The 24951-nt window shown below is 41.7% G+C and overlaps 1 protein-coding gene and 1 long non-coding RNA gene across 9 annotated transcripts in view; one reads left to right on the top strand and one right to left on the bottom strand.

Moving 5' to 3' along the window:
• Positions 1-24951, bottom strand: part of LOC117354205 — a 187597-nt gene that overhangs the window by 83451 nt on the left and 79195 nt on the right. The gene's annotated exons all lie outside the window — the stretch shown is intronic.
• Positions 1-24951, top strand: part of STEAP1 (STEAP family member 1) — a 185690-nt gene that overhangs the window by 95692 nt on the left and 65047 nt on the right. For 2 of the 8 annotated variants that reach the window (XM_033931264.1, XM_033931260.1), the window contains exon 1: positions 6782-7391. The exons of 4 other annotated variants lie outside the window; for them this stretch is intronic. The gene's annotated coding sequence lies outside the window, so the exon portion shown is untranslated. Of the gene's footprint in view, positions 1-6781; positions 7392-11371; positions 11403-11592; positions 11668-24951 lie in introns of those variants that run through there. 2 more of the 8 variants (XM_033931262.1, XM_033931261.1) reach the window with 2 other exon arrangements.

Genomic DNA, 24951 nt, shown 5'->3' with positions numbered 1-24951 from the left:
TTTGTTTTGACTCTATAGGTTCTGGATTGTAGGAAACCTTGTATTATTTATTTCCTTTTTAGAAAACTGGAGCTTAAATGCTAGAAAAATAAGACTTGAATCAAATTCTGAAAAAGATGAGCAAGGATGGAGCTAGGATTACCTGTACCCCCTTGCAACTATTGGTCAAGGCCTCCTCCTCATTCCCAGCACTTCCCCTCAAGTCTGTTGATGCCACTGCTACCCTATCTCAGCACCGACTTAAGGCCTATGTTCCAGCTCCACTGTGTCCCATCCTTTCTAACCTGGCTACTTTATGAGTAAGATAAATGGGGTACTGTCTAAATGTCAGTGCCTCCCCCCACCACACTTGCCTTGTTTACTGAAGATGCGAAAAGGAATGGTGAAGAGAGATCAGATGAGACTATGAAAAAGAGAGGAAGGAAAGCAAATAGTTAAACTGGCTCTGGTATTTTTTTAAATGAAAAAGAAAGTTTAAAAGGGTAGGAAAGGCTAGGATGTCTATTACCACAAGGTATAATATTTGTTTGTTCAAAGTTGGAAGTAAAACCTGTACCCTTAACATCAGATACTGGAAAAAGTTGACCAATTATGCCACAAGCCAGACATTTCCACTGTGCTGACTGAGAACAACCAAAGTCTCTAAGAGCCTGTTAGTAAGTGAAGAAAAACAGTAGCATTAAAATGTAGATAATCAAACTCCACGCAGTCTGGTGAACCCAATGGATGGTTTTACTTTGTTACTGCCCTCTATAGTATCAACCTAACAATACTTGTGTGGGTACTTCTTTAAGACAAAACAATGCACAGAGACTGGGAAAAGATGAAAAAAATAAATAAAATCACTAGACAACAAAGGTAGGAAAAGTGATTTTATTTTCAATTTAGTGATTGAAATGTGTCAGTTTTCAGAATTTACATCTGCTGTCTATATTTTGCACTGTTCTGGAAGAAATGTATTTCTTTCTATTTCTCTGGTGGTGTACTATATACATCATTGTTCTTCAACCTTTTGATACCTATGGACCGGTGGAAATAAAATAATTATTTTGTGTACCCGCAGTTAAAGAACACTGAGCTAAGTCGTGGGCCAGATCCCACCCATCTTCACCCCAGACCCCGCCCCCATAATAGTACTAATTGTAACACTATTTTTTCCATTCATTTTTCATATATACACACAATATTATCTTATTAACACATAATGGTTAACCACAAAATTAAACTACACAAAGCACACTGTACATATGCTTCTCAACATTAATTCCTACTAAAACACAATTTTCAAAATTAACACAATTCAATCACTAAATTAAAAACTAAAACCATTCCCCCTACCTTTATTGTCTCCCTCCCTCCATGCTGTACCTTAACTTCTGGCCATTTTATGCCTCCCCCAGTGTTATCTTCAGGCCGGCTCCCTCTTTCTTACTGATGCAGTGAACAAAGACGCGGGAAGTGGCTCCACGCATGGGTCCCACGCCTGAACTGTAAGCCTTGCCTCTGACATTGTGACATCAAGAGAGAAGGCTTCCGGTTCAGGTGCAGGACGCTCGTAGGAGCTCCTGCCCGCGTCTTTGTGCATCAGTAAGGAAGAGAGAGCCAGCCCGCAGACAGCACCACATCAATCAGACTGGCGGCTCAAGAACACTGTCTCGGGCCGATGCACATGCCGCCCCTGTGGACCGGCACTGGTCCGCAGACCGGCGGTTGAAGTACAGTGCTATACATAGAGCCTGGCATCTTAGGGTTTCATTTGTGTATATTAGAACTTTTAGTTTGTGGTCCTGTATTTGCATAGGGTTTATCTGTGTTTTGCATGTGTGACCAAGGCCAGCTGTTCTGATAGGAATTAATGTTGTGAAGCATTATTGGCATCATGGCCCTAAGTAGGAAGATATTTGTTGGCAATTTGTCCAGGTTTTGGAAGGCCCTGAGCTCGGGGCTAAATCTGGAGGCCTCTGCAAATATGTGGATATCAATGTAATGACATCACACGCATGCACGCATGTGGAAGTCCATGCACTCATGGAAGCCCTCTAGTCGCAGCCTGGAGCTCAGGGAAGGAAACACGAGGTTTGTGTGGGGGCAGGGCTGGGGGACAGAGCAGGGCGGTGCTGGGGGGGGTCAGAATGGGGTGGAGTCAGAAGTAGAACAGGGTAGGGTCAAATGCACATTTCTCATACTTCTTCTTTATGGATATCCTAACAATATGCAACCCTCAAGATCTGGGAGTGAAAACCAAGGCCCTAGGTACTGAGCTATGGTCTAGACCAGGAGTAGGCAATTCCGGTCCTCGAGAGCCGGAGCCAGGTCAGGTTTTCAGGATCTCCACAATGAATATGTATGAGATGGATTTGCATGCACTGCCTCGAGATGCAAATCTATCTCATGCATATTTATTGTCGATATCCTGAAAACCTGACCTGGCTCCGGCTCTCGAGGACCGGAATTGCCTACCCCTGGTCTACACAGAGTATATCCTTATAGGGGCTCATCTATTCTTTCATTGTACCACAAGCAGACTCATATCTACAGATCTTTATGACCCCTGAGGCATGCAGTATTCCCACCAAAACATGGTGCCATGTTGGGTCTTCTGGATGCACATAGGAGTTTCTATTTTCAATTGAGCCTGTAAATGATACAGAAGTATGTATCTTTTTATTTAAAAAATAATAATAATAATAAATTCCTTAGATTTGGAACTTTATTTGGTGTTAGAGGTCATTTGTTCATCACTAATGTTTTGTTTCTGGGTTGTTTTTTGTAGGGTCCTCTTCTGGCTCTTATTTTTGTGCATGTGTGTTTGGCACCATTGTTAAACACATCTGGAGAGGTACCTTTAAATTATCTAGCCACCAAAAAGTTATTCATGTAATAAACCAAGACTAGAGACTCTGTAAAGCAAGTTTCCAAATTAATACGGAGAAAAGACCTCAGTGTTTCCCAGGAACACACCCGGGAAACTTCTATGACAAGTATATAGTTGCCACAGAGAAATACATCCTTGGTCCAAGAAAAACTCCATTAAAAGTTAAATAAGCAACATAGCAAAAAACTTATTAGTATAGCTTTTCTTATAAAAATAGGAAACCAACACTTATCTTATTAGTAACTTTGTGTCCTCTGGTGTTGGAAAAAATCTCTGCAGTGGAAACTAATCTCCTAGTGCTGATATAATTGCAATGCACAGGAAAAAAACTTAGAATTCCTGACAGGCCCTGGAAAGGGACTTGAGAATTCTGATCGACAAGTCGATGAAGCCATCTTCACAATGTGCTGTGGTGGCGAAAAAGGCAAACAGAATGCTAGGAATGATCAAGGAGATCACGAACAGGTCAGAGAAGGTTATCATGCCACTGTACCGGGCCATGGTGCGCCCTCACCTGGAGTACTGCATCCGACACTGGTCGCCGTACATGAAGAAGAACATGGTATTACTCGAAAGGGTCCAGAGACTAAAATGGTTAAGGGGATGGAGGAGTTGCCGTACAGTGAAAGATTGAAAAAGCTGGGCCTCTTCTCCCTTGAAAAGAGGAGACTGCGAGGGGACATGATCGAAACATTCAAAATACTGAAGGAAATAGACTTAGTAGAGAAAGACAGACTGTCCACCCTCTCCAAGGTAGGGAGAACGAGAGGTCTCTCTCTAAAGTTGAAAGGGGATAGATTTCATACAAATGTAAGGAAATTCTTGTTCACCCAGAGAAATAAAAACTTACAAGAAATTATCTGTCCAACAAGCAGAGGAGCTTTGACATATAATGATTTACAAAATAATCAGGGTGGTTTGGTGGGACATCATAGATGTGGATATTATTCTATCTGCCACGTCTCTCAGGAATGTACTTCTTTTGTGAATCCGATGGACAATAGAGAATATACTGTATATTGAAATCTTCTACTACCTGTGATACGAGTGGAGTGGTTTACACTGTATGTTGTCCTTGTAATCTGTTATATATTGGACAGACATCTTGACCTTTCAAAACTAGAATAATTGAACATAGGTCCTGCCTTACATGCAATAAGGTTGAAGCACCTATGGTGCAGCACTGCCTGGATTTGAATCACTCTTTTGCAGAGATACAATATTGGATTATAGAACATCTTTTTCCATCTAGTAAGGGAGGGGATTTTAAAACTTTTTAATGGCAATTTTTTGAATTCCCTACTATGCAAGATGAGATGTGACTTTTGATTGGTTTGGCTGTTGGTGACGCCAGCATGCACCCCTTTAAAGCCATGTCAGACGCCGAGTCACCATTTTCTTGAAGAGAATCTTTGAAGCGGTAGCTCTTTTTTCAATGTAAATGAAATGAAATTAGTAATTTTGCTATAAGTAATGTTTTAACTGATAAATTATTTCACTATTCTTTTTTGTATCTTTATCTTTTAGAAATTCCCCTGATGCAGCGTTATTGCGAAACAGGGCCTGTCGGGAATTCTACATTTTTCTCCTGTGCGTTGCAATTATATCAGCACTAGGAGATTAGTTTCAACTGCAGAGACTTTTTCCAACACCAGAGGACACAAAGTTACTAATAAGATAAGTGTTGGCTTCCTATTTTTATAAGAAAATCTATACTAATGTTTTTTGACATGTTGCTTATTTAACTTTAATGGAGTTTTTCTTGGACCGAGGATGTATATCTCTGTGGCAACTATATACTTGTTATAGAAGTTTCCCAGGTGTATTCCTGGGAAACACTGAGGTCTTTTCTCCATATTAATTTGGAAACTTGCTTTACAGAGTCTCTGGTCTTGGTTTATTACATGAATATCTTTTTGGTGGCTATATAATTTTTAGATATTCTGCTTGTATAAATTTGCTTTTGTCATTGAGGTACCTTTAAAACCATTTTGTATCATCAATCACCTAAAGCTAAACACAATTTCTTAACTTTGAAAATAAAATCAGTGCCTCAAAGAAAATATATAGGCCCTCTTTTACTAAGCTATGGTAGAGGCCTTGGGCACTCACAGGAATTCTATGAGCGTTGGAGCAGCATAGGAGCATTTAGTGCTCCGGGCCACAGTAGAAACCTCTACCGCAGCTTAGTAAAAGGGGTGGGGTAGAAGATAGTTAACGTGACCATTTATTTTTTTCATCAAAAGGGGACATCTATTAATTGTAAGTCCCGCCCCCAATCCCACCCCCAATTTCTTACATTCATTTTTCATGTACACATAATATCTTCATATTAATTCATAATGGTAACCTTAAAATTAAAAAAAAAACTACAAAGCACACTATACGCAGAGAAAATGTTAATTATCATTTATATTTGGGGGGGTTTCAATGATGTAAGAACATAAGAAACGCCTACACCGGATCAGACCGAGGTCCATCTAGTCCGGTGCAAATGACTTTAAAATATACAATGTCATCTCAGTAACTATAGAAAAATAGACAAATATAGTGCAAAATATAGACAGCAGATATAAATTCTTAAAACTGACACGTTTTGATCACTAAATTGAAAATAAAATAATTTTTCCTACCTTTTCTGTCTGGTGATTTCATGAATCTCTGGTTGTGTTTCCTTCTGACTTTGTATCCTTTCTTTCATTTCTTTCTTTCTGCACTCAGGCCCAACAATTGTCCCTTTCTATTCCCTCCCTCCTTCCTTACTATGTCCTTAGTGCCCCCAGTGTCTCTGTCCTGTGTCCTTGGTGCCTCCAATGCCTCCTTCCCATGTCCATAGTGCTCCCCAGTGCTTCTGGCCTGTGTCCATAGTGCCCCCAGTGCCTATCCTGTGTCCTTAGTGCCCCAGTGCCTCCTTCCCATGTCCATAGTGCCCCCAGTGCCTGTCAAGTTTCAAGTTTATTGAGATTTTGATTTAAACGCAATATCAAGTATTTTCAATGCGTATAACAATAATAATTTGGGGGGAGACAAATAAAAAAATTTAAAACCATATACATGCAATTTTATCCATAATTACATTAAAGATACGTAAAGAATTAGAGGTTAAATTACATTTGATTTAAAATAAACAATTAAAATAGAATAACAATTTTTTATGAAGACTTAGTCTAAGAGTAATTGTTAAGGTGAGACCTGATCTAAAAGTAAATAGGAGAATCAAAAGGATTGTCTGATCTAAGATTCATAAGCATCTTTATAAAGATAGCTTTTTAGATTACTTTTAAATTTTTCTAGGGAGGTTTCAGCACGCAAATAGATTTGAAGTTTGTTCCAAAGCTGAGGTCCGAAAATAGAAAAGGTTGTGTTTCTTCTGGTGTCCTTAGTGCCCCAGTGCCTCCTTCCTATGTCCATAGTGCCCCCAGTGCCTGTCCTGTGTCCTTAGTGCCCCCAGTGCCTCCTTCCCATGTCCCTAGTGCTCCCAGTGCCTCCTTCCCATGTCCCTAGTGCTCCTAGTGCCTCCTTCCTATGCCTTCCCTTTGTCCCTCCCCCGAAGCCAGCCTGCCTGCCTGCCTACCTCCTTCTCTCCCTCCAGTACCTGATTCACACCCCACCCCCCCCCGCGGATTCAAATCCCCCCACCCCTGCGATTCAACACCCCCCACACGGATTCAAACCTGCCGCCGCCCCGTCCATGTACTGCCGCTGCCTGCCAGTCTACCTCTCTGCTGCGCTGATTCAAATCCTGGGCCACCTCTGCTGCTTCTTGCCTTTTTCTGACGGCAATTATGACGTCGGAGAGGAAGTTTGTGCCAGCCAGGCAGCAATTGGCTTGGCCGGAATGTCCTCTCCGACGTCAAAATTGATGTCGGGAAGAAGGCAAGAAGCAGCGGGGGTGGCCCAGAGTTTGAAACGGCGCAGCAGGGAGGGAAATCAATCGCCCGTCCTGGTGTCCTCGAGCACAGGTTCGGGACGCTGTCCCTGAAAACAGGACTGTCCCATTGAAAACGGGATGTATGGTCATCTTAGGGATAGTGCATTGTGATAATAGCCAAACTGAAAAGCAAATATGCCCTTGGCTATTACCAGGTGGAATATTAAGATTCTTCAAGACAAACAAATCTAAACAAGAACAATATAAAAAAATCTCAAATAAGAGCCATCACACATGTGGTAGAGGAAAGAATAAGAGAAATATATTCTAAACATATTTAGCTAAATTATGCAGGAGACTTCAAAGGATAAACAGGGCCAACATAGAGACTCAACATGACATTTCTGAAAACACATTTTTATAATCTTTGAATGATAAATGAAACAAGTGACAATTGTAGGGAAGTAGATTGAAAAAAATGTGGATATTTTTTAAACACTACAGCATTCCAATATTCCCCCCTTCCAGTGCAGAGGTTGTGGTAGAATCCAACCAATGGGATGGCTTCTAGTCACAGGAAGGAAGGGCTGAGCTGCACTGGCTGTGAAGGAAACTGGCTCAGCACAAGGTCTTTGGAGAGAACCAGTGAGTATTCTTAGGTGGTAGATTAGGCACTGCTTGAATGAGTAACAGGACAGCACTAGAAAAGAGACCTAGAAAGTGTATCTGGTAAGGACAGTCTCATATGAATAAAGTTCCTCTTTGAAAATCTGGGCTGGAACAAAGAAGTTCAATGAAGAGAAATTTTTAAGCCCAGGGGTTTTACCCTGATAATTATTAAATTATTTAGGCAAATTCATTTGAACACTGTCCTAATACTGCCTCCACTCTGCCTATATACTTGCAGAAGCATTAAAAAAAAAAAAAAAAAAGGCTGAAATATTTGATTTTGATTTTTCTTTTCATGAACCTTTTTTCACATGTAAAACTTTGTAAATTGTTATTTTGGGCACATTACCTTTCAATCTCACTCTTTAGGGCAGTCCATCCTTGGAATCTTTGATTTTTATCACAAACAATAGAGTGTAAATGATTTGTCCAATATCTCAGTCCATTGCTGCAGAGCTGCCAAGTTACCCAGCTCCAGAAGGGAGACTTATTTTTTAACTTCTATCCCAATTCAGTCAGTGTTCAGTTTGTAGTCTCTGATACTACCCATTGAAATCACCACTTTGAGTCCCACAATGTACCAGGATAGGGTTGCAGAAATTCAGGACTGGCTCAGAATTTCCCTGGAACTGGGTAACTTAGCAGCTCTTGATTTCTACCCATTATTCCTCTCCATTTAAAGCATGCACTCGGATAGTCCCCATGGTTACTCACAAACTATTACTGCTATCATAGCCATAGTTAGGCTGTACACTTTTCCTTACTACTAGTGAAAAGGTGAAATGATGGTGGGAGTTGAGAGTCTCTAGTAGGGGGAGGGGGCAGAACTATATGTTTACCTAGGGCCCAATGCAGTATTAATCCGGCTCTACTGCTGTTTGGTTCTTGATCTCCAGGAATCTCAAAGGTCAGCTCACATGCTGCTGATTGTGCCACTCTATCCTGTGCAGTCTGCTCTACTTCTCCATTTGTCTAGTCTCAGTTAGGGCGCTAGTCTTTGACCAGAGGGCCGCCACGTGAGCGGACTGCTGGGCACGATGGACCACTGGTCTGATCTAGCAGCGGCAATTCTTATGTTTTTATGTTACTTCAGGATATTTGTTCTCTGCATGTCAGAACTTTATATTCTGGCAAACATACTCAAAGAATCTAGCTTTGTTCTCAGGATGTTGTAACATGATATCAGCAAGAAGTGCTATTGATCTTGGACAATCCTAGAGCAGACAGAATCACTCATGTAGATAGGAGGCCCAAAGCACCAGGACAATCGCACAAGTACTGTTGCTGCATTTGTTAGGGAAGCTGCAGATTTGTGAGGCACATAAAAGATTGTAGGTCTGAGTGGGACAAAAGAGGTTTGCTGGTAGTCATAAGAATTCCCATACTAGGATAGACCGAAGGTCTATCAAGCCCAGTATCCTGTTTTCAACAGTGGCCAACCCAGTCCTAAATACTTAGCTAGATCCCAAGTAGCAAAACAGATTCTATGCTGCTTATCCTAGGAATAAATAGTGGATTTCCCTAAGTCATCTCAATAATGGCCTATGGACTTCTCTTTTAGGAAATTATCCACATCTTTTTTGAACCCTACTAAGCCAACTGATATCACCATATTCTCTGGCAACGAATTCCAGAGTTTAATTACATGTTGAGTAAAGAAATATTTTCTTCGATTTGTTTTAAACCTACTACTTAGTAGCTTCATCGTATTGGAAAGAGTGAACAAATGATTCACATCTACCCTTTCAACTCCACTCATTATTTTATAGTCCTCTACCATATCACCCCTGAGACATCTCTCCTCCAAAAGTCGACCCATCCCTTTTATCATTTTTGTCGCCCTTCTACATAGTAATATAGTAAATGACCCAAATGGTCCATGCTGTCTGCCCAACCATATGCTCTCTATAAATTAATGATTTAATTTAAATTGCTCTTTTTCTTTGATACTTCTGGGCCAGAAACCTAGAACTCTGCCTGGTACTGTGCTTAGGTTCTGTCTACTGGAGTCTCCATCAAAGCTCACTTCAGCCCATCTAAATAATCCCAGCATTCGAAGACCTCCCAAGTCCATCCTCAAATGAATAGTCATAAATGGGACACAGACTGTGCAAGTCTGCCCAGTACTTGCCTTAGTTCTTCAATATATACCATTATTTTCTGATTAGAGATCCTCTGTGTTCATCCCATGCATTTTTGAACTCTTGTCACCATTTTCCTCTCCACCACCTCCCTCGGGAGCGCATTCCAGGCATCAACCACCCTCTCTGTAAAGAATTTCCTAACCTTACTCTTGAATCTACCACCCCTCAACCTCAAATTATGCCCTCTGGTTTTACCAATTTCCTTTCTCTGGAAAAGATTTTGTTCTACATTAATACCTTTCAAGTGCACTTCTCCCTCCGTATTCGCGGTTTCGATTATTCACAGGTTTTAGCTTAATGGCTCCTTCCCCCAAATTACATCAGCTTGCATAAAGAAATCGCTGATTCCAAGCGTTTACAGAGAAAATCGCTGATTCCAAGCATTTACAGAGAAAATCGCCGATTCCCAGCACTTTCTTCACCATGTTTTGCCTCTTTTTCAGAAACAGGCCAGGTCTCCCACCATGTTATTCGCAGTTTCACCATATTCACAATGGTTTTTAATAGAAAACAGCAAATAACATCTAAAATAGTTATTTGCGGTTTTTCAGTATTTGCGTTCTGTTAATCCTCTATCACAGCGAATACGGAAGGAGAAGTGTATTTAAATGTCTGAATCATATCTTCCCTGTCCCTCCTTTCTTCTAGGGTATACATATTCAGGGCTTCCGGTCTCCTCGTACGTCTTGTGGTGCAAACCTCCTACCATTTTTGTCACATTTCTCTGGATCGCTTCAAGTCTTCTTATGTCCTTTGCCACATATGGTTTCCAAAATTGAACACAATACTCCAAGTGGGGCTTCATTCTTTGATGTAATTTGTCCTTGAAAACTAACGGTAATTTTAGTTTTATTTTTTATGCAGTAGTTATCCTAACTTGAGCAACAAAGTAATCAAGGCTTTCTTACCGTTTGGATCTTCTAATCTTTGCAAACTTGGATTTTCAGCTCTGACAAAAATTAAATTAAAAAAAGAGAACTACTGCAGATGGTGGATGATGAAATTTTATATTTGCTTGTTGATTATCAAGCCACATTTTGAGTTAATTTGCATTCAAAAACAAGCACATGATGATGCGATGCGAGCCGTCCTAGCAAAGGCCCTGAGGCTGCCTGATGAAACCGGGCTAAACTACTGCTAGTGGCAGCTGTGTGCCAAAGTTAAAAGCACAAAGAGTTGCTGCTGCTGGTCCGGGGGCACGGAGATGAGGAAGGCAGGAGTCCTAGCAAATAAGCACAACGTGACGGTAGAAGTCAGCTGACACAGGCGCCGAAGCCTCTCTTCCCGCCCTGTGAGCCACGGCACACTTAAAATCTCAAAAGGCACACAGTTTGCGATACACTGCTGTAGATTCAAACTTTGATTGTAAGCTCTCCAAGGACAGATATACTGTAAATCTACTGTATTTGAATGTACACTGCTTTCATAGTGATAAACAAGAAATAAAATTAAGAATTGGAAAGGAGAGTGGAGCCTGGGGAAGCAGGAAGTGGACAGATAGGGAAAATGCTTGAAGTACCTGTATGTAAAACTGCTTTGAGTGTGGCTGTAAAACTACACAAAGGCGGTATACAAGTCCCAATCCCTTTCCCTTTAATAGACAAGGCATTGTAATAAAGTATTAACAGAGCTATCCAGTTCCAGGAAATTACTTTATAGCCAGTCCTGGTTTGAAACTTACATCCCAAAGCAGAGTGGTATTTCTGGTCTCTGAATCTACACATTGTGAAAGCTGTGCCGTAGGTCCCATAATGCACCAGGATGAGGCTGTCAGAAATCAGGACTGCCCTAAAATCTCCCTTCTGAAACTGAGTAAAGTAACTCAACAGCTCTTTAATTAGAGGTAAGAAGGGACAGAAGGAAAGGAATTGAAGACTGAAATGAGAGGTGTTGGAAAGGAAACTACACTGAAGAAGGAAAGGTTTGGGAGGAGGGTTGGAAGGAGATGTGACTAGGAGAAGGGTGGAGTTTTAAGGGGGAGGGCTCATGCAGATCGGCTTTAGAGACGGATTTATAAGTGTGTCTGAGTCCTGGTTGAATCACTCTTTTTCAGTGGGATGATTGCTTGTATTCCGAGTCCATAGAGGAAAAACAAGCTAGATATTTTTGTAAGTACTGTACTGTCATTCACATTTCTATTCTAGGTGACTGCTAAATACAAGTGTTTAATTTTAGCACATACTTTTAAGTATTTACTTCATCCCAAACACGAGCAAATAGTAAGTAGTGCTGACCCTGGGATTTGTAAAGTCTAGGAAAGTCAGTGCCAGAACTGACTGCGGTGGAGAAGGACTGCAGGGAGCAGCCGTTGCTGACATTTCAGCACTTGGAAAAGTATTCATTTGAACTAAAAGCATCCACTGTATGAACTGACTGCCAATTGTGTGCATGTGTGTGACTCGGAGAAAGCCAGAAGTAAAAGCCGGGCTATGGAAGTCTGCTTGTTTGAGGTGCGTTTTGAATTGACCTGCTGCTTTGTACGTACAATAGACCGGTTTGGAGCTCTAAAGAAAGATTTTGTTTATACTTGGTTTGAGAAATGTGTAGGATAGATAGCACCACAAAATTAAATTTTATTTGTATTACTTTGAAGTTCTGCTTTTCTTATTGTCTGATAAAAAGGAGTTGTGTGAATTCTATTCCTATAAACACAGAACTCCTACTATCTGGGTTTATTCTATCTGGGTTTATTCAGCATTATCACGCTAAAAATAAAAGCATACTTTGTGTGTTGTTGAAACGTTATCCTTTAAATCAGATCTAAGGGCTCCTTTTAAGAAGCCGCATTAGCGGTTTTAGCACATGCAGCTTTTTAGCGCACGCTAAACCTGCACTATGCGGCTAGAACCAACGCCAGCTCAATGCTGGCATTAGCGTCTAGCCCGGCTGGCAGTTTAGCATGTGCTATTACGCACGTTAAACCGCTAACACGGCTTCGTAAAAGGAGCCCTGAGTTTCAAGCTTATTTAAGATTTGATATTCCTTCTATCACAAGTACAGTTTTCATTTGACATTAGCATATACCTCCTCCACTGCGTGTAGATCACCCCCATAAATATTCATTGTGGATATCCTGAAAACTTGACTGGCTGGGGGTCTCCTCAGGACAGGTTTGGGAACCACTGCTCTACAGTTACTCATACAGCGAAGGCATTCAACATTAAAATAAAAATTCAAGCTCCTTTTAATAATGGAGCATACATTCACTACTGTACAAGAAATATGACAAATGAGCACTAATATATTGTCATAATGGTAGTCATTTTGTGTTGGAGCATTTGGATATTTGGAGCATTTTTTTTACAAGACCTCTTTTTATTTATTTTTTGGTGCAAAACTGTGCATGTATACTGTACCAAGTAAAATCAGCATCTCTCTACCCCTCAGCAAAGACTATTAAAAGTGGAACATATAGGTGGTAGATATGAATGGGATAAAAATGGGACCAAATACACAGAAAGTGGGTCTACCTAGGGGGTCTAGGATAATAACAGCCAGTTCTGCATGGCCAGTTCAGCACGGCTGTTTGAGCCAGCCCAGATCAGCATGGCTGTTTCCCCGTTGTTGCTTCTTTCCTTTCCCTTCATCCATCCACTGCCTTCTTCTCCTGCCCTCGCATCATCTGGTGACTTCAAGGTTTGAAGGGGGGGGGAGAAGGGCGCATCATCATAGATCAATTGGGTGCATTGTAAAGTTTCCCTTTATACTGGAACAGAAAGTTATCCAGATGAAAGGCTTCTGGGGGAAAAGGTTGATTTTTGAGAGGGTGTCTTAATATTATGAGATGAAACAGCCTGCGCTGAAAGGCCCATGATGAAATGGCTGCGATGAACTGTCCCGTGCTGTACTGGTCATGCTGAATCGTCCCATTCCCCTGCCTAGGCAATCATGTGCATGACTGGCTCACACAAGTGCTGTATTCAGAGGCTGCGAGCACCCTAAGCTGTGGAAGCTGCCAGTGTAGTACCCACAGGGAAAACCATGTAGTTGGGATCCAGGGATGGCAATAAATAAGCAGTATCAACCATACAGAAATGATAAAAGTACAGTGGCCAAACACGTGCAATGCTAAGATTTCTTAGATTTACATGATATGTTAGACAACTCTCAATTTGGCTTTAAACCAAAACATTCAGCTGATATTTACTTAGTTAGGCCTATTTTATGAAGCTGTTTAGCAAGGGCCACAGCGGTAACTGCCCTGCAGCCCAAAGGGAGTCAGAGCTGTGGGGTCGTTGCTGCACGGCAGCCGCTAGCGGGCCTTTGTAAAAGGGGGGGTTCATTTTTTATCCCATCCTCCCAAAAGAACCCAGAACGGGTTCCAGATTTTACATACACAGAGAACAATAGCGAGGTCCTCCTAAAATGACAATGATGCAATAGGTGTAGAAGTTCTTTTACAGTATCTGTAAGATAGCTAGACATTTATGTACAAAAAAATTTTGTAGATGCCTTCCCGAGCCAGCAGCAGCAGTGGCAAACCAAAATACAACATAGAAACATGATGGCAGATAAAGGCCAAATGGCCCATCTAGTCTGCCCATCCACAGTAACCATTATCTCTTTCTCTCTCTGAGAGATCCCACGTGCCTATCACAGGCCCTCTTGAATTCAGATACAGTCTCTGTTTCCACCACCTCTTCCGGCACTGTTCCACGTATCTACCACCCTTTCCGTAAAAAAGTATTTCCTCAAATTACTCCGGAGCCTATCACCTCTTAACTTCATCCTATGCCCTCTCATTGCAGAGTTTCCTTTGAAATGAAAGAGACTCGACTCGTGTACATTTATATTACATAGGTATTTAAATGTCTCTATCATATCTCCCCTCTCCCGCCTTTCCTCCAAATTATACAGATTGAGATCTTTAAGTCTGTTCCCACACGCCTTATCACGAAGACCACACACCATTTTAGTAGCCTTCCTCTGGACCGACTCCATTCTTTTTATATCTTTTTGAAGGTGCGGCCTCTAGAATTGTACACAATATTCTAAATGAGGCCTCACCAGAGTCATACAGAGGCATCAATATCTCCTTTTTCCTACTGGCCATACCTCTCCCTATATAACCTTGCAGAACTTCCTCTTACATACCTGTAGCTTCCGGCTCTGCCTCAGAACAAGTGACATTGGAGGGGCAGTCCCGGGTATGTAGAGGAAGGTCCCTCAACTGCTGTATTTCAGTTTAACATTGCAGCTGCCTACTTTCTTTTAAAGAATAGGCGCCTTGGGGCATCTGACTGTAGGTGACCTGATACAGAATTGCCCTATGTGTCTGCTTTTGATACTATTAACCTTTTGAGATCTTGATTTCTTGATTATTGTGTGTAGATAATGGCCCTATTATTACTTTGTTTAAATCATGCCTGACAAATCATGTACAGCAAGAATCATTTCAGTATTCAGCTGGTGATGATTGTTTTGCTGACCGCCTCCAGCATTGGATTGGATTGATTTGATATACTGCAATTTTACATAAGCCAGCAAAAACAGCAGTTAAGAACAACGTTCAGTACTTAAGCAGGTATGAAGAACTGCATAAAGATAGGACTGTATTTTGTGGCCCTATTTATGGGGTTATCTTAGTTGCTTAAGGTCTGAATACTGAAATTTAACCAGCTAAGTGCTGACTCTGCCCCTGGAATGCCTCCAAAATAGCTGGTTTTAACTTGAGCACTAACGGAGCTTTATCAGAGGCATTATCCAGTTAGGTTCTGCTGAAAATACCTTTGTTTAATTTGATTTAAAATTTATGTACTACACAATCTAAAACTCAAAGTGGTTTACAAATTGCATAATTAAAATCAGTAATATACATTCTAAAAATACTAACCAGGAAATTCCCTATACAAAATCTTTCTCGGACAGCAACTCATAAAACAAAGTCATAAACATCCAGAACACCATACTACTCATACAGTGCCCCCATCTTACACTGGTTGTAGGCCTGCTGGAAGAGTAAAGTTTTAGGCCCTTTTTAATGAGTGTAAATTTTGTTCCAGTCATAAATAAGGTGGCATTGCATTCCATAATTTAGTCCCACAGATTTAAAATATTGAAGTCCAATATTCCTTCAATTGAACCACTTGAAAAGATGGTATATCCTAGGTTTTCCAGATTCTCTGAAAAAAAAGATACCTAGCCCTGCCCTGTTCCGCCTCCAGCTCCGCCCCTAGCCAAACCTCCTGTCTCCTTCCCCAAGGTCTGGAGGGCTTCCGTGCATGTGCGGATGTCGACATAATGATGTCACACGCATGCCATTGAGAAATTGATCATTTTGCCCTGCTCTATTTCTATCTTTTAATTGGTCAATAGGGCATTTCTGCTTTCCTATGACTTTTTTTTAAATTTCCCAGGAGTTGCTTATGAGGGAATTTCACATGGTAGGGGCTCATCTTTCAAAAAAGAAAAAAGTCCAAAATGTGGTATAAAGGGGCAGATGGAAGTTTATCTTGCCAAACAATCCACTTCGCTATTCTCAAAATGTATTTTGTAGACAGAATTTTATGGTGTTTTGTCGTCAGTGCGCCAAAATCTAAAGGGGGCGTGGCTTTGGCAGGCTTATGATTTGGATGTTTTTCTGCAATAATCGAACATTTTAGAAAGCGTCCAGGCACAGTTTGAACATTTGGGGCTAGACCTGTTTTAACAAGGAATAAGTGCTAAAAAGGTGCCCAAACTGAGCAAGTGACCACTGGAGGAATGAAGGCATAATTCCCCCCATCCCAATATTCACCCAATGGTCTCTGAACCCCTCTCACCCCCCTAAAGATGTGAATAAAACAGTTCTTACCAGCCTGTATGATAGCTTCAGATATTATGGCCAGTCCTAGTAGAGCAGCAAGCAGGTTCCTGGAGTAGCCTAGTGGATGGAGTACTGAACTATAGAGATGGGGACTCAGGCCAATATCCCACTCTAACTACTATACTAACGGTAGAATATCTGAGTCTTCCAAATTCCACTGTACCAACATATAGGTGATACCTGCAAACATAAGGGCTATTGGTGTGGTGTCCAGTGGGTTTTAGAAGGCTCACTACACAATAGGGGATTACAGATGTGTACTACCTTTTTATATGAAGCTCACTGCAGTGCCCCCTATGGTGCTTTACTGGGATGTCTGTGAGGCCAAATCGACTAAAAATGCTGGCCCCTCCCAATGGCTTAGCGAGGGAGGTTGGCGCCCTGGGCGGTGGCTCCTGGCATCTCCATACCATGTGCCCCCAACTCTTCCCCACCGCTTGGGCATTCCCCCTGCGTACCTCTTGAAATGTTTGCCGGCACGAGCAGCATCTTCCACCTGCTACTTGTGCTGGCCTTGGCTCCCTTCTGACACCATGACCTGGTCCCGCGACCAGGAAGTGACATCAGAAGGGCGCCAAGGCCAGTTCAAGCTGCAGGCGAAAAATGCTGCTTGCACAAGTGAACATTTCAAGAGGTACACAAGCGGGGAGGTGGAGAGGAAGAGAGAGGCACTGGCGCTCACCGTGAAGATTTCACCCGGGGCGGTTGGCCCCACCCTCGCCCCATTACTATACCACTGGCCTCTCCTATTTCCCAAGGGCTTGTTTTGTGCATTTTTCTTCTAGATTTTTTTAAAAAAATAGTTCAAAAAGATAAATGCATTGAGGACAGACACATTTGAAAAATTGCCATTTTTGAAACAGAAAGATGTTTTTCTGTTTTGATAATGGCCAAGCTCACTACAGTACTGGATTTTTGTTTGTGTTCTGCAAAACATCTAAACTTCGATTTGGACTTCATATCAAAAATGCCCCTCCACATCAGCTAGTTCACCTTTTATACCATAGGCTACCTACCCTCCACTCCAAGGCTTCAATCACCACAGTCTCTGATCCTTCCTGCTAGTCTACGCCTTCACCCGCCACCAGTCATCCATTGGATGATGGGACCTGAGTTTTCTACCACCCTGTGGTTCATTGCTCTTGTCATCCTGCTATATCCATATGCATATGTTTATGCATATCCAAACATTTGCATATGGATAAGGTTACCATATTTTTAGCGGTAAAACCCTGTACACATGGCCCCGCCCGTCCCACATCCAGTCCTGTCCCGCCCCCACTAAGCTTCCTCTCGTCTTCCCCGACGAGCTCCGGCCTCGTCTGGAGTGCCTGAAGCATGCGCGGTTGTGTGAGACGTCATCTGCACATGCTCAGAGGCCCTCCAGAAGTGGCCGGAGCTTTTCGGGGCTTTCCAAAACCTGGACAAACCGCCAGAAACCCAGACACTCCTCTAAAAAGATGGACAGAAAAACAGATAGATGCATAGAACCATAATAGTTGCTCTTGCTTTCCGTAACAAAGGGACAAACCTGAGAGGGCACATTTTCCAAGATATATTATTCCACCAATAACATCCTTACAAACAAGTTTCCCAAATGGAACTTGAAAAAAATAGCTGGATATCTAAGAGTGGAAATTTAAAGCAACTAAACACTGAAATAAACACAAAGGGGTGACGACATAAATGTCCTCATGAATTACCAGGGATAAGTTTTTTGCAAAAGTACTCTTGTCTACTCCCAATTACTTTGTATTTAAACAGATTAGTATAGTGAGTACATTCTGCTAGGAATAACATGCTTTGGGCTCTGTGCAGGGATTCAGGCTTCATATCCATTGTCTGTTGGGCCTGGCACACCAAGGAGATATTTCACTCAGCTACAGGGGAAAGAGAATACAGATGCCGTGTCTGTGGAAGCTCCCAATTGCCAACAAATTGTAGGAAAGTTCTTTGTCAGAGGAGGCATCTGTCCAGCCCTCGAGCAGTAACTGTCACTCCAGCTGCCTGGGCATGCTGCCTTGGGAGGGAGACAGGACATAGACTGAGAGTGAAAAAACAGGCCTTTTTAAAATGGGATGTTTCTGCCTGCCAGACAGACACAGATTCAACTGGCAGTAAGGCTCTGTAAATGCTTAGTGAATCTTAAGTTTCTGCAACAGTTGAAAACTTGTTTAAATACTTTTATTAGAGAATAAAAAGTACATAAAACAAAACTCAAAACATATTTAAAAAAAAGGAAAGGAAAAATGTTAGTGAGAGGCTTTTTCAGTATGAAATTTCAAAAGTGGAAATATGCCTTGAAAAAAATTTTACTTATGTGATGCAAAAAAAGGCCCATTAATATCCCAAACATCAAACTGAACTATAGGAATCCGGCAACTTGCTCAAACCAACCTGGTTGATGCCAAGCACAATGCACATATAAAAGCTGATCCAAACCAAAACTCTTCACTCCCCTTTCTTTCTTCGCTCCAATATGGCCCATGTGTTGCCAAATCACTGCCTCATAGAGAATGTTTCGCTGAACCTAATTTGAATTGCTATCGGTGGCATCAACACCTACACAACTACAAGTTGGATTTTTAAGTGATTTACTGGACTCTTGCAGTTGAAGTTTTTGCTTTTTTTTATTTTCAGGGAAAGTTTGTATGAGTTTCAAGTTTAGGACATTTATGGGATTTCCATTTGAGTTGGTTCTGTAAAATTGTTTTGCAAGGGAGTTTGTCACTTGTAAAATATATTATTTAAAAGGGAAAGATTTTGTTAATTTTAAACATACAGAAAAGAATAATATAATCCAGTGCAATGTATCCAAATCTACACTACTATATACAAAACAGAAAATCAGAATGAACCAATGGGAGGAAACCACTGATGAAGCAATCACAGCTGAACTTAAAACCAGCACACATTGAGCTACACAGAGCTATACACCCTTCTTATTACCCCTCCCTACTGAAGATACAATATGTTCTGCTTCTCACCCCTCCATCCAGATACCCTTCATAATTTTCACCTATTCTCTTCTGAAGATATTTCTTCTTTCCCCTCTCTCTAAAAATGCCCCTTGAGGCTTTTCCTTCTTTCTAATTAACTTCCCTCTTTCATTCCCCCTCCATCTGGATAGTATTCCCGCTGTCTTATCCAAGGAAAACAGCCGAGTCCAAGGTGCAATTAATAACTGAAACTTTTGCTTGACCTTGAAAAGTCAAAATGCTTAAACTATTTACATCTTCTGGTGTGCATATTGAAACTGGTTTTCCAAGCTGGTTAAGGCAAAGTCACCTCAAAAACACATCTATTATATTCCCTAATCTCTTCATACAAATTCCTTAATTCACACGATAAGCCGTTCTTGGCTCCCACTCTCTTTCCTCAGCCTGGGATCACTCTATCTTTCCCACCAAGCTGTAACACTCCAAACAGACTCTGCAAAGAGCAGGGTCTTTTCACTCAAATTCTCCCTTTTGGAGATGGGTCTCCAAACACTCCTTGCTCTGTCCTCTCCTGGTGACCTTGGAAAAGTAAAGGTTCTTATACTCTCTCTTAGTGAAACTCTCTAGGTTCCTGATGGAATTTTGCTTGACTGTGCAACACAGAATTTGTACAGAATTGTACAGTCATGCAGAATTCTCCCTTTCCCATGCAGAATCTTGAATGGTGTCAGCTATCAGGTGGTGATATCGGCAGTGATTCTCGCATGCTACCTGCTGCTAACCTGGAAGTCTTTCCATGGCAGAGGTAAGGCTTCCGTGTTATCAGCAGGCAGCATGTGAGAATCGTTGCCAATTCCATGACACATTGAAGCAAGCTTTACTAGTAAGAGTACAGCGGAGGAAGGAAAGTTGCTGGCATGGGGAAGAGAGGGGTGAGAGGAAGGAAAGATGCTGGTACAGGGGGAGGGGAACAAGCTAAGAATGATGGGGGAGAAGTTTAAATGTTGCACATGATAATGGAGGGGGATGAAGGGAGAGATGGTAAATGGAGGGGGATAGAGAGGTTTGACCCAGGACACAAGGCAGAGAGAGAGAGAGATGGTGGACAGTAGGAAAAAGTCAGAAATGTTGGATATGGCAGAGGGAGAGAATGTTGCATGGGGGAAGGAAAGAGAGGGGTATTGGACATGGGGTGGATGAGAGGGGGAGGGAGATGTTGGATCCAGGAGCAGAATGGACTGATGGAGAGATGCCTGGCAATGGGAGTGAGGGAAGAGAATGGGAGAAATGCTGGACCATGGGGGAGAGTGCAGGAGGGAAGAGAGAGGGAGATGTCAGGTTATGAGGGTAGGACAGGAAGGAAGAGGGAACAGGTGCTAGGCTATAAGGGTGGAGGAAGGAAAACGTTGAGAATGGTAGAACCCTGAGGAAAGGGCAAGGAAACAGATGAAAGGATAGATATAACAGAGGGTAGAAATATGGTAATGGGGGTACATCGAAGATGAAAGGGAATGGAGGGCTGAGGAAGGAATGAGATGGAGAATGGGAGAGAAGATGGAAATTTGATAGGTAGCTGAAAAATGAAAAAGAGGAGAAGAGTAAGACAGAAAAGAGCTAAAAAGGAATGATCAATATGTAAGTGTGGTGAGGGAATAGACAGGAGAGAGTAGAAAAGACAAATGGCTTGAAGGAGAATTAGCAGACGGCAGGAAAGCAGAAAAAAGAAACTGGAACCAATGTGAGGGAAAAATAAAACATCCAGACAACAAAGGTACAAGAAAAACATTTTTGTTTTAAATGAAATATGGATAATTATCAAAATATTGTCTAAATTTTGACAAACTTGCAGAATTTGTTAATTTTTTGTGCAGAATTTCAATGGAGTAACTCTCTCTTCTCTCATTCTGTTGTCTGCTCTTCTGGCAAACCCTCTTAGACTTTCCCTTCACAAGCAGTCAGTACCTTAAGGAGTCTCCTTCAGTATTAGGGCTCTGGCAGAAGAATTGGAATAACCCAAAGTCTTGATTCACTCCTCATCCCCCACCCCCCCCCCCCGGTAAATGAAAAATTTTATACAAAATTACCTCCCAAAATTATTTCTTTTCAAGATGTAAACCTCTTACAAATATGTTGGTTTCAACTATAGCCCTAGCGTATGGAGCAACAACATTTTTCTCAAACAATCTAGGGCCAAACTGTATAGGCAAAGACTGCAATTTTACATTTTAAGTCTTTCAGAGCAAAAAACATCAGAATAAGAAGGGGAGGGGGGTGAGGATATATTTGTAAGATTTCTGACTTGATATTCAATCCACAGGAACTGGGATTTACTGTACAACATGAAAATTAGGCCCAGACATTCAGTGCTAGCACTGGATATCTATGTAGTACCAGGAAGCTATGCGAGTAAGGCTAATATTCAGATCTATACTCAGATCACTAACCAAGCATGATTAAGATTGCATTATATGTGGTCTAACACAGCGTTTCTTAACTCAGATTTTCAGGATATCCACAATGAATATGCATGAAAGAAATGTGCATATAATGGAGGCAGTGCATGCAAATGAAGTTCATTGTGGATGCAAATGAATATTCATTGTGGATATCCTGAAAACCTGCCTGGCAAGGGGGTACTCCAGGACCGAGAAACAGTGGCCTAACATAGCTAACCAGGTATCTGGGCACTGGCACCTGACTCCATCTCTGGGCTGTCCTAGCACTAACCAAGTAGTGCTGTAGTAGTTAGTGCTTAATATTCAGCAACACTATGTAGCTAAATGTCGCCACATGTTATTGGTAGAACCAGCCAACATGATTTAACTGGACAGGAACCTCTTCTGCTCAGTTAAATTATTTTGTATAATTTCTTTTGTTATTGAAGAGCCTTTTGTGTAGGTTGCTATGTGTTGTTTTTGGAAGTGGTGTCTGCTAAAGGTAATGAATGAACATTATAGCAACACAGTAGATGACGGCAGATAAAGACCCGAATGGTCCATCCAGTCTGCCCAACCTGATTCAATTTAAATTTTTAAATTTTTCTTCTTAGCTATTTCTGGGCAAGAATCCAAAGCTTTACCCTGTACTGTGCTTGGGTTCCAAATGCCGAAATATCTGTTAAGACTTACTCTAGCCCATCTACACCCTCCCAGCCATTGAAGCCCTCCCCAGCCCATCCTCCACCAAACGGCCATATACAGACACAGACCGTAAAAGTCTGCCCAGTACTGGCCTTAGTTCAATTTTTAATATTATTTTCCGATTCTAGATCCTCTGTGTTCATCCCACGCTACTTTGAACTCAGTCACAGTTTTACTCTCCACCACCTCTCTCGGGAGTGCATTCCAGGCATCCACCACCCTCTCCGTAAAGTAGAATTTCCTAGCATTGCCTTTGAATCTACCATCCCTCAACCTCAAATTATGTCCTCTGGTTTTACCATTTTCCTTTCTCTGGAAAAGATTATGCTCTACGTTAATACCCTTCAAGTATTTGAACGTCTGAATCATATCTCCCCTGTCTCTCCTTTCCTCTAAGGTTTACATATTCAGGGCTTCCAGTCTCTCCTCATACGTCTTCTGTCACAAGCCTCCTATCATTTTCGTCGCCCTCCTCTGTACCGCCTCAAGTCTTCTTACGTCTTTCGCCAGATACGGTCTCCAAAACTGAACACAATACTCCAAGTGGGGCCTTACCAAAGACCTGTACAGGGGCATCAACCCCTTCTTCCTTCTACTGATGACGCCTCTCATTATACAGCCCAGCAGCCACTGCCTTGTCACACTGTTTTTTCGCCTTTAGATCTTCGGACACTATAACCCCAAGGTCCCTCTCCCATCCGTGCATATCAGCTTCTCTCCTCCCAGCATATACGGTTCCTTCTTATTATTAATCCCCAAATGCATTACTCTGCATTTCTTTGCATTGAATTTTAGTTGCCAGGCATTAGACCATTCCTCTAACTTTTGCAGATCCTTTTACATATTTTCCACTCCCTCTTCAGTGTCTACTCTGTTACAAATCTTGGTATCATCTGCAAAAAGGCACACTTTTCCTTCTAACCTTTCAGCAATGTCACTCACAAACATATTGAACAGGATTGGCCCCAGCACCGAACCCTGAGGCCTCCACTACTCACCTTTCCTTCCTCCGAGCGACTTCCATTAACCACCACCGTCTGGCGTCTGTCCGACAGCCAGTTTCTAACCCAGTTCACCACTTTGGGTCCTAACTTCAGCCCTTCAAGTTTATGTAGTTAATTAGTTGATGCCAGCCTTCATTAATGTCAAAGTGGGGAATAAATAATATAAAAGTAATTTATACAATCCAAAATATATAATACAGTGGAACCCGCTTAATTGCATAGCCGTTGTGCAAGCTCTACTTATGTGATTAACTGGGCTACTTGAATAACATATGTTGAAATGTATGTGCAAAGGCCTGTACTGTACTGTATGGAAATCCCAAAACAATACAAATGTGGAATATGATGGCCTGGATGAAATAAGATTTATTAAAAGTTAAAATCAAAAGCTAACAACCAGACCAGTCAAAATACAGTAGTGAATTCAAAAGTCACAATCAAAAGGTCACAAAACCCAAAAGTTATTTCTTTGGGGGCAGTTTTTCAGTTAAGGTTTCCTTGTAAATGTTTTATTTCTTATCAAAGGAATAAATATATATTTTATGAACCTGCCCAATTAGGTTTTTTCCTAGAGGGTAAAGAGAAATCAACCATAGCCAGAATGAACCATGTTATTTAGGGCTCCTTTTACTAAGGTGTGCTAGCGTTTTTAGCGTGCGCTAAAGATTAGCGCGCTAACCACGTGCTAAACGAAAATACTAACGCAAGCTCTATAGAGATGTTAGCATTTAGCGAATGCGGTAAACCGCTTGCGCACCTTAGTAAAAGGAGCCCTTAGTGTGGAGTTTAAAGCAATGGTAGGCTAACATCCAAAATAACTGCTCGTTTTCTTTATTTTTCATTTATCTTATTGTATTTATACCCCCTTTTTTCCCAGAGGGTTCTTTCTTGCTTTTCTCTCTAATTGTGGACTATCTATATATATAAAATCGGAGGTATGTATGTGTGTGTGTGTGTGTATGTGCCGCGATCACGCAAAAACGGCTTGACCGATTTGAACGAAACTTGGTATGCAGATCCCTCACTACCTGGGGTGATATGTTCTGGGGGTCTCGGGGCCCACCTGCACACGTGGGCGGAGCTACAAACAGAAAATCTGATTTCACCCATTCATGTCAATGGAAAAAATGTAAAAAGCTGCCATTCTCACAGTAATTCAAAAACGGCTTGACCGATTTGAACGAAACTTGGTATGCAGATCCCTCACTACCTGGGGTGATATGTTCTGGGGGTCTCGGGGCCCACCTGCACACGTGGGCGGAGCTACAAACAGAAAATCTGATTTCACCCATTCATGTCAATGGAAAAAATGTAAAAAGCTGCCATTCTCACAGTAATTCAAAAACGGCTTGACCGATTTGAACGAAACTTGGTATGCAGATCCCTCACTACCTGGGGTGATATGTTCTGGGGGTCTCGCGGCCCTCCTGCACACGTGGGCGGAGCTACAAATAGAAAATCAGATTTCACCCATTCATGTCAATGGAAAGGATGTAAAAAGCTG

Source organism: Geotrypetes seraphini, chromosome 2, assembly GCF_902459505.1.
Source record: "Geotrypetes seraphini chromosome 2, aGeoSer1.1, whole genome shotgun sequence".
Taxonomy (NCBI): domain Eukaryota; kingdom Metazoa; phylum Chordata; class Amphibia; order Gymnophiona; family Dermophiidae; genus Geotrypetes; species Geotrypetes seraphini.
The sequence above is the reverse complement of the archived record's forward strand: the minus strand, read 5'-3'. Positions and strand labels throughout refer to the sequence as shown.